At 39.8% G+C, this 15,449-nt stretch overlaps 1 protein-coding gene and 1 long non-coding RNA gene across 7 annotated transcripts in view; one reads left to right on the top strand and one right to left on the bottom strand.

Annotated features, from left to right (window-relative positions):
* LOC114613565 overlaps nucleotides 1-8,225 on the bottom strand; it is an 87,890-nt gene extending 79,665 nt beyond the window's left edge. For all 4 annotated transcript variants that reach the window (XR_003710201.1, XR_003710197.1, XR_003710199.1 and 1 more), the window contains exon 1: nucleotides 7,911-8,225. This is a non-coding gene — a long non-coding RNA (uncharacterized LOC114613565). The remainder of the gene's footprint in view (nucleotides 1-7,910) is intronic.
* The window catches only part of LOC114613563 (phospholipid scramblase 1), a 24,070-nt gene continuing 16,600 nt past the window's right edge, over nucleotides 7,980-15,449 (top strand). Inside the window, exon 1 of one of the 3 annotated variants that reach the window (XM_028758908.1) lies at nucleotides 7,980-8,241. The gene's annotated coding sequence lies outside the window, so the exon portion shown is untranslated. The remainder of the gene's footprint in view (nucleotides 8,242-15,449) is intronic. The other 2 variants (XM_028758909.1, XM_028758907.1) reach the window with 2 other exon arrangements.

Raw genomic sequence — 15,449 nt, forward strand, 5'->3', positions numbered from 1 at the left:
AGACCGCGGCGGTGGGTCCGGCTCCGCGCGGGGGTGGCGCGGGGGGTGGGGGGGCGGGCCCGCAGGGCGGGAGGGAGGGAGGGAGGGAGAGAGGGAGGGAGAAGAAATGTTCCACACTAAAGATAAATTCTCTTGAGCTATATTGAGTCTCAGTCACCCACAGCCCACCCCTGTGCCTGGCCTAACATCCTATAACTCTCAAAATCTTAAACTTTATTCTTAACAGACCACTAGCTTTTACTGATACAAAAGCTAAGAAGTTTCATCTGAAACTAGTAGAACCTTCCCCCACTTTTCTTTAAGCCTCTAACCTGTGGCTTCTACCAACCTATTCAGTGAACACTTTGACTCTTTACTCTCCTGGGTCTGTAACTAACAATATCTCTTACAAGGCAGGGGTAAAGATATAAAAATAAAAATGCCTGCATGACTTTAAAATATGTATAATATCCAAACAGATTTTGGGGTCTTTCTTTGTATACATTTTCTACAAAAATTAGCTCTCAATGTGTTTGTTAGATTTCCTAGGCAGTTTTTACGAGAAATTCATAACCACATTCACAGTGGAGCATGGTGTTTGGGGAAACTTAAGCTGTGTAGCTGGTCTCTATTGTTTTTGTCTCCAGAATAAACTGTCTCTGTTCCCTTTGACAGGAGAACTCTATTTTGTCAACATAAGCATGTGGGGACTCAAGTTGATGAATCACATGGATGCTGCTGGGATCACAGTTACTCTTCATAACTGTATGCATTTATGTTAGCAGAGCAGGAAGCAAGATATTATCATCTTAAGAGTGCTGGCCCTGAGAAGAGTGAACCAGCTTCACCTCCTTCAGCTATGTTCACATCTTCAACTCTGCAAAAACGTACATCTGCCCTAAAATTGGGATGAAATGGTAACCCAAAGCACATAAAATTATACTGCTCGTCATGAACTTTTAGAACAAGGAATCTTTCATAAATGCTGCCTAGGAAATCTGACCAACACGGAAAGAGCTAACTTAATGTAGGAAAAAAAATAGACAACCAAAGATCGAAGACTCTGTTCAGAAATTATTCATATTTTAAATTAAGGCAAACACATTTTCATATATTCATCCTGCCTTATTTCCCAGCATTAACCTCTCATGTCTCTCTGTCCACACAGGACTGTAGCAATATACGAAAGTTCCTAACTATGCTCTGTCAGTAACCCTTAGCATCTGGGCTCCCACTGTGATTGAGAAATATACTCACATTTAATGCTTTAAGTGATTATAGATTCTTTACGTCACACTCACCTAACTTTTGAACCAGATTTAGAATGGTCAGATTAAAACATGAGGTGGCAGATGTGATGAGTCAGTGCTCAGGGCTGTCTGGAGGGAGCAGCTGCTGGGGATCTCATGTTATCAACACTCTGAAGGAGACAGAAGCTTGGGCAACAGACACATGCCTGACAAAAGTATTCAGATTAAACTCTTAAAACTGATGCAGACAAATTGACCTATCTCTTAAAAAGTTTTAGAAATTTTAGAAGTAAATACGACCAACTTTTATTTAATAAAGTAGTATTTAAACACTTCCCACTAATAACAAAACCAACCAACCAAAAACACCATCTAGGCTGTGGTCTTAGCTCAGTGGAGGAGTCCTATCCTAACATTCACAGGGAATACAAAAGAATGCGTGTGAGAGAAATGCTAGGCCCTGGAGATTTTCAACATTCAAATAATATACTAGATATTCTCAAAGAAGATTTTATTCCAATACAAAAATGTCAAAATTTTTGGTGTTAGAATTAAAAACACAGATAGTTCACAGATTACGCAACATAAAATAGGATTGGATTAATATTATGAATATGAATCTTACATTTAAAAGAATCTTAAGTATATAATTTTTCTATCTAATCAAGAAATTAATTATGGATCGACTGTTATGTGGAAGCACAAACTCCATTTCAGCATTCCAGTGAGACTTCGGCCTTTTCATATTTAGAACCTCTGGCAGCTGTTAAATCACAAATAGCATGTTGAGGAAATCTGTTTTTAAAAAAACTCTTGTTCATTTTTAGAGCTTCTTACCTTCCTCCAAAGCTAATGATAATTGTATTTTATAGCCACCTGGCCATTTTTCTTTTGTAAATAGGTAGGAAACTTTAGACCTTAAATTCATTGCGTTTGGTGCTACTGATTGGCATTTTGAGTGAATGCCAAATGGCAGTTGCGAAGTAAAAACTTCAAGAAGCTCAGCTCTTAGATGATATGTGTTAAAATCACAACAGGCACAAAAATTAGCCCCTGTCTCCCCTACAGCAAGGAAGCACATGAAGTAATACACCATTCCCACCATCTCTGAGGACCAGAAAGAAAGTTCTGCATTGAAGAGAAAGGAAAGAAAAGGAGCGCTGAGCCCTTGGGGTAGAAAGCCCTTGGGGAGGTTCTACCTTCCTAGTACTCTGTGGGAAGTCACAAGGGTTTGGTTATGGCTCTAGAATTACATAGTGCGACTCCTGATTGTTCTTCTTTCCCCTATGCAACTAGAGAAGGTAGAGGGCAAAATAAACTAGACAGTGTGGTCAACACTGGGCTATGTGTGCGTTCTTTCATTGTTATTAGGTGTCACTTGAGTAACTCCCATACTGTTTCCTTAGGAGTAAGGCTGGGTCACCTCAGGTCAGCCACATTCCTTTTGATCCCCTCAAATGTGCAATGTCATCACCATCATAGATCACTTCCTCATTAGGAGTCTCATAAAAACATGCTTTTCTCCTTTCCACAGCCCGTTGTTCACACCTTCCATCTTACAGGAAGAAGAAAAGGATCTGTGACCTTTAAACATGAGAGTTCCTTGTTCCAGCACATGACCTGACCAGATGTCCTGCAATAACAGTTTAGAGTACTGATTAGTCTATCAGATGGGTTCAGTGTCTACGTCAAATTCTAGGTCTTCAGGACACATTCATTCTTAAAAAAAAAGACTCCTTTCCCCTCTTCTCCCCTCCCCAACTAGTTTAATTTACATCCTGATGGAACCTTTCTCTCCTCCTCTCTCCTCCCAGTTTCTCCTGGTTCCTTCCCCTTTCCCCATCCTCCTATCCTCCTTTTCTCCTCAGAAAAGGGAGGCCTCCAGAGGCTAGCAATCTGCTTTGGCATATCAAGTTGCAGTAGGACTAGGCACAGCTTCTCCTATTGTGGTTTGATAAAGCAGCCCAGTTAGAGGAAAGGAATCCAAAGGCAGGTAACAGAGTCAACATAGCCCCTGCTCTTGCTGTTAGGAGGCCCACATGAAGACCAAGATACACAAGTATTATACATGTGCAAAGGGCCTAGTTCTGTCCGATGCATGCTCTCTGCTTGACAGTTCACTTTCTCCAGGTTAATTGATACTGTAGGATTTCTTGTATTATCCTTGACTTCTCTAACTCCTTCAATTCTTCCTCCCTCTCTTCCACAGGAGTCCTCAGGCTTTGCCTAAGTTTGGCTGTGGGTCTCTACATCTGTTTTCATCAATTGCTGGGGGAAACTCTCAGATGACAGCTATGCAAGGCACCTATCTGCAAGTTGCCACAGGGTTCTCTCCCCCCCACACCCACCTCTCTCTGTTTGTGTATGTAGCCCTTGCTGTAGTGGAGCTCACTTTGTTGAACAGGTTGGCAATGAACTCAGAGATTTGACTGTTTCTACCTCCCAAGTGCTGGAATTAATGGCCTATGCCACCACTATTCTCTTAAACTGGACTCTGTGTCCCTCTGTAACATTTAGAATGTTGATTAATCTGTTGGATGGATTCAATTTCTTCACCAAACTCCTCACTCAAAAAAAAAGTGGCCAGGAATATCTTAAGAATGAAGTTGTCAAAAAAAAAAAAAAAAAAAAAAAAGAAGTTGTCCTCACTTTGACATCCTACAAGATTGCAAATTAGGTCAATCTAGCTCTTTTCTAAATCTCTTTTGTAGTGTTTTCTGAATTAGAGCATGGACCATTGTTCCAGGTAGGAACTTCCTGTGACAATTCTCTTTTTCTTCTCTGAATCTATTTAGTTGCTAAAAACTATTATTCCACCAGACAGTGGTGGTGCATGCCTTTAATCCCAGCACTTGGGAGGCAGAAGCAGACAGATTTCTAAGTTCGAGGCCAGCCTGGTCTACAGAGTGAATTCCAGGACAGCCAGGACTACACAGAGAAACGCTGTCTCGAAAAAAAAAAACAAAACAAAAAACAAAAAACAAAAACAAACAAAAAACCCCATTATTCCTTTTTATCAGGGTATATTAATTCTACAAGGTGACATTTCATTGTGACATTTTCATATATACACACAATGTGCTTTGATTATATTCACGTTTGTCCACTCTTCTTTTTTCAAAATTACTAAGCATTGTCTCAGTATCTCAGTTTTTCATTCCACTGATTTGGTCTTAAAATGTCAATAAAGTAAACCCCTCTGCGCTTGTTTCTTTCATTCTACAAATCACTCTTCACCTAACCTAGTCTTTATAAACAAGAACCTAATAGTGTCTTTCCTGTACTTAAAATTAAATAACACCTTCTACCTTCAACAATAAAAATAGAATGTCTTCTTTACAAGTCCTTAGACCCAATAACTCGATTTCAACGTCTCCAGGTTAAATTAGATAATGCTAGTAGCTGTAACATATTGTCCAGATACTTGGTTATCAAGGTGAGCTTTTTCTGATTGAAGAACTGATCTTAGCACTGAATAGGAGAGAATTTGATACAGTATTTCAGAATGGAGATATCTTTCTGCTTTACTATAACATGAGGTCTTATCATCTGCAGTAAGATACTGGAAGAACAATAAAAGCACGTCATCTAATTTTTACATTCCTGTCTTGGAAGTAACAGCTTTGTTCTGTTTCTTAGCTGACACTAGTACTATTTCAATCATACCTGGAAACAAGGCAATATATTTCTAGGGCAAACAACCACTGCTCAGTAACAATTACTTCCATTAGAAAAAGGAACACAAGTTTTGGTTTTAAAAGTAACTTTTAGTCTCCTATAGTTGTTCCTTTGGAGGCCCTTTGCCTCAGTCAGCTAACCTAGGCCTAGGCCTGGAAGCTTCTAGCCTCCGTACAGTCTTACCTTGGTCTAGAATGCTTTCAGCCTCTGAGACTTACTGCTGAATAAACTTACCCTTTCTAGTTTTTTCTGAACTCTGGCTGTCTGGTTCAACTCAGACGTTCTGACTCAAATTCCTTTCCAAGCTGAGTGATTTAACCTAACTTCTCTCAGTTTCTGATGGAATTGCTCTGCTTAGCCTCATACTAACTTGGGCAATTTGTTCTGAATCTTCTGGCTCCTTCTCTTTTCTGGCTGGATCTATCTTCCACTTTAACCTGTCTCTGTAAAACTTTCCCAATAATGCTGCCTCCTTCTCCTTCTCCCACTCCCCACTGCCCCTCAAGTTCCTGCCCCTTTCATACTCTTTTCCTGAGAGTTGGGCATATCCTATTTTGTCAGATCTTTCTCTGATTCATCACTTTGTCTGCTACTCAATTAGACATCACTTTCAAACTTGGTTGGTTCTTTCTACAAACTAATCTTACCTTTATTGTTTGGGATTAAAGGTGTGTACTAAGGGTGTGTCCATATTCCTGCCAGAGCGATTAAATGTGTGTGCTGAGGCTGAGCCACACCGCAGCTAGGAACAGGTTTTTCTGGTAAACACAATCTTGGAATTCACACTAGGATCAAATATCCAGCAACATTTGGTCTCTGTTGCAAACTGAGGACTCTCTGTTGATTCCATCCATACTTTTCTGCTGAAACTATACATGTTTGTATTCCTGAAGTACATGACTGCCTCTCTCTCCATTAGTTCTCCCTTGTACTCATGGCTGCTTCCTACCTTTTCCTTAAACACTTAAGATGAACCATCTATTCTAGAAAGCTATCTTCACTGCTTTTTCTTCATTAATAACCTCTTTGTGCAATCCATATGATATTATAGTAATAAACATCTGGATAATCTTGATGAGCTTCTAAACATTATTATTTTAAAATGTCAACTTTCTATTTTGCAAAAGGGCCTGAAAAGCTTTGGATTAAATATATGGCTTATTTGGAGTTGTTTTTTGTTTCGTTTGTTTTTTTATTACAAACATCAGGAAATAGTTCTGTTAAGTAAAAAGACCTAAGATTTATAAAAAGATATGCTTAAATGCTTCGTTGCTCATTTATTTTAGAGAGGCTTTTGTTTTAAATTTAGTGGAAAATCCCTAATGAGAGTACTCTTTTTTTTCCGTCAATAGGAAATTCCATTCTTTCTCTTTCTGGGAAGGCTCCACCCTGCATTTCCAAGCTTGTCCTGCAAGTTATGAATCTTTTTATCCTAATTCAGACTAAGGGAGGTGAATAGAAGTGATAGATGTTATCAGCTCATTCCTTGGCTCCCCAGATCTCTCTGTGTGGCTAAGCATTTTCTCTTCCTTTGTGTATGGACCCTATGTTAAAAGCCTCTAACAACCTAAAAAGATATATACTAAAGATTACACAGGATGGGGCTTAGCATACTGCTAGAAAGCAGCAGCACGCCTCCCACCACACACACACACACACACTCACCTCAAGCCCCCCCCCCCCACACACACACACACACCACCACCACCAAATACAAAGTGAGCCACTACCTGGCAGGGGTAGCCCATGAAGCCCTATCTCGATGATTCCCCTGTGGCCAAGACTGTCTTGGAGCTACTGGTAACAGAAGTTAGCCCAGGAAACACAGCAGAGGTGAAAGCAGTAGGAAGACTTACTTACACAGTCTGCCCTAATGTTTTCAGCTCTACAAGGTTTGACCTATAAATAAACTTCAACTGCTTAAGTTAAAACAAACAAACTAAGAAAACAGACTCCCAAATAGTCATAACTATACTGTACAATTCAAATGAAGTGATCCCGTTTTTGCAAAGAGAAGGCAGTGAAGATCCGTGTTTGGTCCGAGTATGAAATCAGGTAAAGAGTAAAGATAAATATCCTGATTTCCTAACAGCAAGCCAGTTGAAGTTACAAATCACATTGAGCTATGTTAAGCTCCAGGTTCATTTCCTGAGCATTGCCACACTCTCAGACTCTTTTTATATGTGAGGTTCACTTTCCCATGCACCATTGCTTTCTATGGAAGAACAATATATTCTGTGTACACTGGTATTTATGTGTGTCCAGAAATATACACACACACACACAGATTAATGAGCCCCTTCCAAGATGCTTAGATCTTTAGTTGACTATACTTAGAAATGAACCAATCACAGGGAAAGAAGAGAGAGCTCTCTAATCAAAATTCACCTGTAACCCTTTCATCATCCTTTCATAACCCCGCATCCCCCAAGAGTACCAAATGAGTCATAAAACGCAGTCTGGAAAAAATACCTTCTGTGTCACAGGGAAATTTCATAGAAATGTCCACATCAGGCACACTACATCAGAAACTTTGAAGGTGCGACTTTCAAATGTAGTTTCAGCTGGGCAATTCTTCTCAGGCTGTAATCTGAGAAGCACCATTTTACTATACAAAGCAGATGCTGATTTTTCTGGTGAGTGAGCTACAGTTCAAACCAAACCTGAATGTTTTCCAGTTAAGGATGGTACTTTTTCCACGGACTGGAGTAAAAAGAAAGTAAAGACTGCTAACAGCAAACGGTTACATAAAAGCCACAAGATTTTTAGATTTTTTTTTTTCTTAAAGAGGAGAAAAATGCTGCTAGGGAAAGAGTTCAACAAACTTGAGAGTGCAAACAGGACGGATGGAACAGATGTGGTAATTGATATTACCACTTAGGAAAGTGTGCAAAGCAGGAAAGACATTTTGAGGAAGCCCGATTTCCCCCACAGAATGGTTGAGGTGAGCAGTGTAAAGAAAGTGCCTAGAAGAGGCCACTCCCCAGATGATAAATAGCCTACCTTTCCAAGGCCATCAAAATCCCACTTCCTTTTGCGTTGCCCGTGGGCGGGGCGCGCAAGGTGGCCTGCCCTGCCTGGCCTCTGAGCGCAGCTGGAGGAGTCTAGAGTGCAGGCTGAGCTCATCTAGAGTGAGTTCCTCTGAGAGGCTTTAGGGAAAGCTGGGCTGCAGCTGAGCCACTAGCAAGGGGTTGGGACTCACGACTGCCAGGAGCCAGCTGTCCACCTTGAGGAGCAGAAGGAGCCTCAGGTGAATCTCGCGTTCTGTGCGGTCCAGGACAGAGCTCTCGGTCTGTGCGCGCGCGGGAGCGGGCTACAGTGATGGGGCGCGGAGGTGAGGGTGGGTGGAGGGCGGGCAGGAGCAAGGGCTGTGGGCGGTTTGCTCAGGCGGCAGAGGTTATGGTTTGGAGACTGGGAGAAATGGCCTCGACTTGGGATCTTGACCCCGGAAGTGGGGAGGGAACTCAGCCAGAAGCCCTGCTGTCCCTGCCGCTGCTCAGCGGTCCACGCTCGTGACACTTCTTCCTTCGCTAGTTCCCGCTGGATCATCTTCAGTTTAGCACAGTGTTTCACAGCCTAGAGCAGCCTTGAAACAGTGTAGAAGCTGGGCTCACTTGTAGTGCACTTTCAAATGCCCGCAGAGCCCAAGTTGGATTCCCATTGCAGGAAAGGGAAGGAGGGAAAAAAGAAGAGAAATCATTCAAAGAGCCTGCTAGCTCTTTAACCCAGGTGTTCTTTGGGATTGTGGCTAGAACCCAAGCTATACATAGAGTTCTAGAATATAAAAGTAGGAAATATAAGGAGATAAAGGTCAGAGTGGGTAAGACCACTAGGTGAAGATTACATCTTCTGTTACATACCTTGGACTCTGACAGGGTTTCTTCATTTTATATTCATCTCTTCCCTGAAACTGTTAACAGTAAAAGACTTAAAGATTTAAGCCACTTTAAAAAGTCCCATCCCTTGGGAGGAAGAGGCAGACATATTTCTGAGTTTGAGGATAGTTTTGTCTAAAGAGCAAGTTCCAGGACAGCTAGGACCATACAAGAGAAACCCTGTCTGGAGCAAAACAAAACAAACAAACAAACAAACAAACAAAAAAGGAAAACCAACCAAAACAACCACAAAAAGAGCTGTCACTTTTGCATGAGTTAATATAAGCTGGACAAGGAATCAAGTGGAAATGTGGAAACTAGTTTTTAGTATATGAAATACAGCCCCCATGCCTACAACTCTCCCTCTGGTTCCTGTGTGGCTTGACTTCTGTAATCTTATTCCTGGAAGTTGGGTATGGCCACCTCCCCATTCGAAGACAAACAATTACACTTTCTTCCAGTTTAGCGGCTTAGCAGTTGGAGCTAAATAGTGGATACCAGTGAAGCTTAATAAAAAGCACTAGGCGCTTGGGGGAGGGGGGCGGGGGGCGGGGAGGCGTTTACTTTTTGAGTTTTCTTAACAACAGATTTTCTACCTGGATACTTACAACAATTGTGCTGCTTTGAATAATGAGCAAACATAAAGAAATAGAGTGTTCATAAACCAGATAGAGTTCCTGCTTCTGGGCAGTGCAACATGACCTCTCCCCCTCTGCTGTGTAACTCAAAGATTGTTCCTCCCCCCTGAATGAGATGAGCTTCGTGGCCTCGACTTGTTTGTAACCTGTTTGTAGTGCCCACTGAACATACCCACAGCCATAACTCTGTGGCCTGGCTTATGATAGATATTTTTCTTTGTGACTTTTTACTTGTCTTGATGGTACTGCAGCCACTGCTATATAAATCTGATCCCCTATAAACCTTTCTAATATCAAGATTTTTACTCATAGCACTTTCAATATTCTGTGTAATATACTTAGCTTTCTTATTAGTCCTGGGTCTACAGGTTTACTAATTGAAATATTTGTATACATCTTTGCATAGTCTATAGTATTGACTTATAGACTTTTTTTGCCCTCTCTATATACATTGTAAACAGTGTATATGCTATGTAGATAGTATAGACAGAATAGACTCTGTGGTATCCATGCATACCCCCTTGAAAACACAGGATGTTCACAAAGTGAATATTTCTTGAGGAAATATTTATATAAGTCTATATGCCTGCGTGTACACAACACACTGTTGTAGTAGAACATTAAATAAATAGAGCTCAGTGAAACCATCTATTTAGTTAATGTGTGTTAACAAGTGTTCTTTGTATTTTTCAAATTAATTTTTTTTTGAAAAAAAAAAAACTTACCTAACCACTAAATGGTTGACCCCAAGCATAATCTGGAACCCTAAGCTTTACTGTCTTACATAACAGAGAGCCACCCCTTTTAAAATTCATGCTAACAAGTTTCATTTGTTAGAAACTTGGAAGCCTTTTTCTTTTTTTCATTGAACCAGAGATAATAATATGAAGTTATGGAAATGAGCTGTCATAATTCATCCAGTTAGTGAACTGAGAAGCAGTAAACAACAACCTTGGCTCAGTGAATTCAAGGGCTTCATTTATAAGTAAACAAAAAAAATTAAAAGAAAACAATCTCAAAATAGTGTAAAATCATTGAACTTCCCAGAAGGGCATTTTGAAATCATATAGAAACTCTAGTAAGAGGAATTGGGTTTTGAGATGTATTTTTGCTTCTTTAAATTTACTTCTCACTTTTGTAGAACATTTGACAACTATGTTTTCAGTGGGTTCTAGTTGGTGTATAATCTATTTTCATTCAAAGTTTGCCTGTGTTTCATTCAGAGTTTAAGCTTGTTTGCTTTTTTGTGATCATGAAATACTGACTGGGATTTTGAGAAGGAAGCTTTCTATTTCAAAGGACTTTGTATTTGTAAGCAATGTACTTCTGGTACAGGTGCACAGTCATGGGTTCTGTTTCCCCAAATGCTTTCCAATGCATTGAAGCATTGTAGAAATGCATTGAACCATTTGTGGAAATATATTTGCATATTCATCTGCCTCAGTTTGACGATTACTGAACCCACAATTTGACAGATAAAATAATGTTTCCTTGTAAGTATTTACTAAAGCTTTCCAAAAGTACAAAGCCTACCTAAAAATGTTACTAAAATGTACCTAAAAATTATTTGATTTGTAGCTAAAACACAACCAAAAGTACCTGGAAATTAGTTGATATGTGACTTACTGCCACTATTTTGCCTTGCCACTTTTCCTATTGCAATTTTTTTCCTTTACCCACCATGAATCTCTTATTCAAATGTTCACCTCTTTGATATTCTAATGTTGGTTTTAAAGCAGTAGAGCCTTGCTGAGTTATATAGAGCCATGTGTTGACATTTGGACTGTGAAGAGAAACATGAGCTGGTTTAACCTGTGCATTGGGTGATTTACAGGCAGGCATGTGTTCTTATGTATTCACTAACAGGTAAATTCAGGTTAAATAGCCTCAACTTACTTGTTTTCTAGGCACAAATAATGTTCTAATACTCCAAAATGCTTTTAAACGCAGTAGAAATTTCAAGATTGCAAAAGACAGGTGTTCACTGAACCATGTCTGAATTGCGACAACATGATGATAATCCCTCATGGTGTCTTCCTGTCCCAGGTGGGAATGTTTTACAATTAAGAGAAAACTCAGAAAAGGACTGAAGAGATGGCTCAGTGGATGAAGTACCTGTGCAAACATGAAGGTTGGAGTTGGCAATTACCAGAATTCCACATAGAAGCCCAACAGTTGTGGTCACTGCCAGCAATCCCAGCTTGCAGGAAGTAGAGACCATGGCCCCAGTAATAGTCAGTCTCACTAGATAGACTAGCTAGAATTGGTCAGCATCAGGTTTAGTGAGAGTCCCAGCCTCAGTAAAGAAAATGAAGTACAATTGAGGAAAATCCCAGATGTCAGCTTTGGCTCTGTAAACCTTACTCCATGTCTACACACATGCAAACATACATAGACAAATACTTACATGCTTCATACACATTTAAAAGTAAGCATTTCTTAATTTAAAATGTTAATGAAAAACTAGAAAAAAATGGGTATTTGTGGTTGTAATAACAAAAAACAGAAATTACATATAACTGTATTTACATATACTTTCATCTAATATGTATAGGGTGCCACAATTTTCCATAAATGGATCACATAATATAGTAACAAAGAAAAAAAATAGTAATCAGGGTATTTCTTGAAGTTTCTTATTTGTTCTGGGTTAATTGTAAATCATTGGTGTAGTTTATATATGTTTATTACAAACTTTCCCCCCTTTGGGTACATCATAAATATCATTTTCTTTTTCATAAAAAAATAAATAACCTCCGCAAACTTAAACAGAAAAACAAGAGCAGAAAACATTTAAAAATCATCAGGTTAAAATAATGAATAATAATGAATAATGAATAAAATAAACTGGGAACACATTTGCAAGTTATTTTTAAAGCCGGGCGACATGTGAGCTGACAAAGCTCCACTAAGGTTGAAGAAGGCAGAGGATCACTTCTACAGCTAAGGAGAGCAGTCTGGGTAGGCAGCCATGTGGTAAGTGCCTTCAGTCATTACACACAGGGCTTTCTATTTTAAGTGGCACATGCACAGGCTTAGTGGCAACCTAATATTTTGCTCTAGATCCCACACATGACATTTTATTTTTATTTTTTTATTAACTTTTCTTTTTTTTTCTCAAATAGTAATTAATTCACACAGGGGTATAAACACAGAAAGGCAGGATGTGGGGAAGGGAATGACACTGGAGTGTGGGTGTTCAGGGGGAATACAGATATCTTCAGAACCGGGTATCTGCTAGGTGAAGGTTGAGGGGACAATTCACTATGACTCTGCCTATGACTCCCTTGTCCTTATCTAAGCTGGTATTGTCTGCCAAGGCTACCTATTTACAAGGTCTATGACTACTCAGGCTTGTAAATTTCCACAAAAGCTGCCTGTTGACATTAGCTTATAGCCATCTGTTTCAATGTTTTTCCACTGAGACCCAAGACTTGGTGTTAGTATACATGTATGACAGGCCTATTGCTGATTTTAGACCTATGGCTGATTTTAGGCCTACAGTGTGTAATCAGGCATGTCCCTGGCTTCTCCTCCCTTCTCTAAGTATAGAAGGGCTGTGGCGATTCTAATCTTGTGAAGGCAGGGATAGAGGCCTGACCTCCAGTACTTGAAGGGGACCTTGTAATGGCTCCAGTCCCCCTGTCGTTGTCCAGTGAGGCATGAGGGTCATACCCATCCTGATATCTTTTTCCTGGAGAGGGGACACTTTTGACATCAACCCCTATGCAGTCAGGCTTGTCCCTCAGGGAACCCAGATAGATATTTTTATCTTTTATTTATATTCCCTTGCAGTGCTTAGCCTTGCAGCCTAAGCAAGAATTCAAATCGCCTGTCAGAGGGGGTTTTGGGTGGCCCCTCTCTGCTTGGTCTAGGGGCAGAAGTTCCCCCCTTTTAGGTTGGGTGGAGATGGATTTTGGAAACACCCTGTATAAAGTAACAACCTCATCTTGAGTCTCGTGGTCCTCCATAGCTAACTTATGATAATGTATCTTGTGTAGGTTTTGCTACCAAATTATTTATCTGTTGTATCACAGAGTTAGTCCGACTATTTGAGGGCCAGGGACCAGTAGAAAAATGCAAAAAGAACCCAAATAGTAGTCCCAAGATGGAAGGAAATAGGGTTGACAACCTTGGAGAGGCTGCAAACCAATTCTTGTACCAGAATTCATCTGTCTCTTTCTCTCTCTGATTTTTCTTAGGGCCTTCACTACCTATTTCATGCTCTCTTTAACCCTCCTTGTATTGTCTATGTAAAGGCAACATTCTTCTTTGAGGGTTGTACACAGTCAAGAGCTGTATACAGTCTTTTCTATTGTACTAGAGTAAATCAAGTCCAATAAGGATCTTTGCGATTTTAGGAGGTCTCTTCAGACGGTGAAACGAGGGATTTCTTCAGATTAGTGATCTCAATCTCTAGCTGTTTGATGTTCTTATCAGTGGCCCTCCAAAGGTCTGAGTTCGGAGGCCAGCATCTGGATTAGAACTTCTAACAGCAGACATCACGGGTGATTCATTTTTACCTGGAAAGGAAAAAGAAGGGGATTCTCAGGGAGATTTCTCTTCCCTGGATGTAAATTGTTATTCATCGTATTTCACACATGGCATTTTAAAGTTTCAGATGTTGTAAACCCTCCATGGGAAGGAGATCCCACATTTTGTTCTGCAGCAGTTTTTCTAATGGGTGCTTCTCCTCATGAACATAGATAAAGCCTCAGAATTATGGACCAGAGTAGTAAGAAAACATCAAAAAGAAACAAATGAGGACAGTTTAGGGATTTCTGTGAAAGGAGGAAATATTCTTTAGCCCGAAGACAAACAATCCCAGTGTCTTCTCAGTCGGTCACATTGTGCATACAGAATCTTACACCACCACATTCTTAAGGTCCACCTGACATGGCTCAGGAATTCCCCTCTTTCCACATCCTAAGATGAAATACTTGTAAACAAAGATTTTCATCGTCAAGCTGGCTAGATAGACAAGCAGGGATTGGCAAGCTCTAGGTTCAGTGGAAGACCTACCTCAATACTTAAGGTAAAATACAGTTAAGGAAGATACCAGGGTCAGTTTCAGCTCTCTAAACTATAGCCCATGTATACTCATGCAAACATATAGTATCTACATATATATATATATACATGTGCACATTTTTCTTTTCACTGTTTGTGGTATGCATGCATGTGTACATGTATATTTACATGTAGGTTTTATATGCTTGCATGTATACCACAGTGAAAAGGAAAAATGTTTTACTTAAAAAATTTTCAAAGTTTGAGCTGTTGAGCTGGTTTATCTTGAGCATTGGATGAGTTAGTGAGAGAGATTCTGGTCTATTGTTATTGGAATTCAGTAGCTATGACAGGATTTTTTTTCCTAGTTCTGGGCTTTGTTTACCAAATATAAGAAATATAAAGTGTTTTACTGGATATGAGATGAAAAATAACAGAAAACTACAGTCCCTTAAAGTTCTTGTTTAGTTGAGGCCGTAGACCTTTGTAAGTTAAGTGTATTAAACAGTGACATAAGAAATAAGGAACATGGGGCAGGAGAGATGATGGCTCAGTGGTTAAAATACTTGCAGATCTTGCAGAGGACCAACCTATGGGTCTCAGGACCTACATGATGCTTTCCAGCCACTGGTAACTTCAGTTCCGGAGCATGGAGAGCCTACCACTGGCCTCCTCATGCAGCAGTCTCACACTGCACATGCGTTTACACATACTTGCAAGTAAAACCACTCAAACACATACAATGAAAATAAATAAGTCTTAAAAATATAAGTGGTGCAGATAAAAACCTGAGGGTCATTTAATATGTATATAAAATAATGGATAGCACCTATCTCTAGACTAAGATTTGTTTGTCTTTCAATTTGATGCATCTGTTAAGATACTGTTGGCATGTTTTATGAAAACTTCTGATGTTAGGAAAATGTGAGATATATATATACATGTATGTGTATATATATATACACTTATGCAGCAGTCTCACAATGCACATGCGTTTACACATACTTGCAAGTAAAACC

This window comes from Grammomys surdaster, unplaced genomic scaffold, assembly GCF_004785775.1.
Source record: "Grammomys surdaster isolate TR1022 unplaced genomic scaffold, NIH_TR_1.0 126248, whole genome shotgun sequence".
Classification (NCBI taxonomy): domain Eukaryota; kingdom Metazoa; phylum Chordata; class Mammalia; order Rodentia; family Muridae; genus Grammomys; species Grammomys surdaster.